This window comes from Macrobrachium nipponense, chromosome 10 (genome assembly GCF_015104395.2).
Source record: "Macrobrachium nipponense isolate FS-2020 chromosome 10, ASM1510439v2, whole genome shotgun sequence".
In the NCBI taxonomy this organism is placed as follows: domain Eukaryota; kingdom Metazoa; phylum Arthropoda; class Malacostraca; order Decapoda; family Palaemonidae; genus Macrobrachium; species Macrobrachium nipponense.
The window spans coordinates 23966459-23968958 of NC_087204.1; the positions used below are offsets into that span (position 1 = coordinate 23966459).

The 2500-nt window shown below is 34.3% G+C and overlaps 1 pseudogene; it reads right to left on the reverse strand.

The window, feature by feature from the left end:
• LOC135223486 (galactosylgalactosylxylosylprotein 3-beta-glucuronosyltransferase P-like) overlaps positions 1-2500 on the reverse strand; it is a 17471-nt pseudogene that overhangs the window by 6818 nt on the left and 8153 nt on the right.

The following is a 2500-nucleotide window of genomic DNA, read 5'->3' on the forward strand; positions in this document are numbered from 1 at the left end:
TATGTGTTCCACATCAACGCATTTCAGCCATATTTTATATGATCGTTATTTATCAATCGTAAGTGGTTTTGATTATTGACATTAGTGACTGGTTGAGAATTACTGTGGGTCGCACAGTCCTTTTTCAACTTATTTCTGTGCTGTTTATGGAGCGGTCATCGGTTGATGGTTACGTGATATATTGTGGGGATATCGCCTATACTTTTTGGTGTTCAGTTGGAAATTATTGATGCTTAGATATCACACAATGTCGCTAAATTTTCGTAATGCTCAAACCTGAATAGTTGTGAATAGTAAATGACATACTATAACTATAGGAAGTCTTCTATCGTGTAGCACTCAAACACAGTAGTGTTTTGTACATTAGGACAGAATATTAAAATTGTCCCTTCATAATGGAATTTACGATTGGGAGTCAATTCACTTGATCTTGTTGCAATTTTGAGAGACTACTCTTTGTTTATTGCGTAGTTTGGTCACGGTTGGAATTATAACCTTCAGAAAAACTTTGTAGCACTGAACTTCCCAAAAGATCCCAAAAGATATGATCTGCATCATCATCTGTCATTCCATCATCTCATTTTCCTGTATTTCTGTCTTCCCTTCCTTGACGAGTGATTATCATTATGCTGACGTTGATAAGTCGACTCGAGAGGAATTGATGATCATGATGATACGGACTATTGTTTATTATAAGATCTTGATTCCGTATAAAGGTATTGTTATCGAAAGGACGAGGGTGATAATGAAATAAAGGTGTAACTGTCGACTAACACAATGATAACACGCTCATTAACCATCAGGGAAGATGAGAATGATGTGATAATAACTGATGTAACTCAGTTGTAAGTGAAGAAGATGAAGATAATAAGGGAAAAACGAATAGCTGGATGCGTCTTCCAACTTACTGAGGAGGTAAGTGAAAGGGATGCCCGTCTGCCGCAGGTAATTGGTGACGTGTACGTTGGCCTTCTTCGAGTCGTCGCCGACGATCCAGTGGATATTCGGGACGTGCATCAGCGTCTGCGCCAGGCGCGTCAACTCGGCCATCTGCGAATATGGAGACACGGGAGAAAGAAGAGAGAAAATGAAAAGATGAAAGTTTGAGATATGACTCGGTCATCATTTTCGTTCGTACAATAATGAAGAAGCCACGGAATAGAATAGAAAAGAATGCCCAGAGGTCAGTGTGGAGAGGATTCCATCTAGATATGAGTCGTGGAAATTGAAGCAATGAACTGTTAGAGGAGTTTGACAGCTAAGTGCGGGAAAAGGTCAAAAGAGAACAGATGAGAAGTACGCCGACAGATAAGCAATGCAACTGGTAGCAAATGCGACGCTGCACGATAACCCTTTACGCGGCATACTGTTCGCCACGCAAGATACACTATAGGCAGTAGCAAGAACAAAGCCTTTTTTGCCTTTCGCAGACAATTTCATCACTATATATATATGTGTGTGTATATATATATATATATATATATATATATATATATATATATTATATATATATATATATATTGTACCGAAGTGCCAAGTATCTGGTTACTACACTTACCAATAATTAAATGAGTACCTCACAACCCAGACACCTGAACCTTCATCACAGGTAAAATACGACTGAATACTCTAAAGGCAACAGTGATCCCTTAAACAACTTATCAGTAATGCAGAAAACCAGACTAAGTTCATTAAAACAGGTGTGAGGTAATCTTATATGTAATTAAATTAATCAAAGGGCATCACTCCATCCACAACTTTAAAAGTTTAAGTATTTCCCTGCTTTCAAAAGTCTAAGTACTTCCCTGGTTCTAACTCACTTCAACTAAATTGAAGGAAAACAGCTCAATTACCCCTCTGTATTTCTACTTAAACATAAACATACTGGTGAAAAATAAAACACTTATAAAAATTTAAATACAAAAATTTATTATCAAACTCAAAAATTTATCAGTGAAATTCACAATCTCAGGGAAATTTACTTTTACTTGAAAACGACACAAAGTTTCATTAATTCTTGAATTAGTTAAGAAAAATTAAATCAAAATTAATTTATCACAAAAATCAAGAAAATTAATTCAATCGAAATTCAAAAGTGTTAGGTAATAACTAAAATTTGGAAATTAATTCACGAGCGCTAATCAACACTAAAACTTGAAAAGAATTCTAAGTAAATGAAAATTAATTCACAAGTGTTAAATTCAATTAAATATGCAACGATTAATTAACGAAAACAATTAAGTTAATCAAATTTGTGAATGCAAATTAACACACAGAAAAATGTGGAAAATACCAAAATTGTAAAAAGCATTAATCACACAGAATATACAAAAACCACACACTTCAATAAGAAAAAATGGACAAATGCACAAAAAATCACTTCAATAAGAAAAATGGATAAATGCACAAAAATTTCACTTCAAATGAAACAAACACAAGACATAAAAATTTGCAATGAGTAAAAATTGTAAATGTTTCACCAAATCACTATAACTATTAG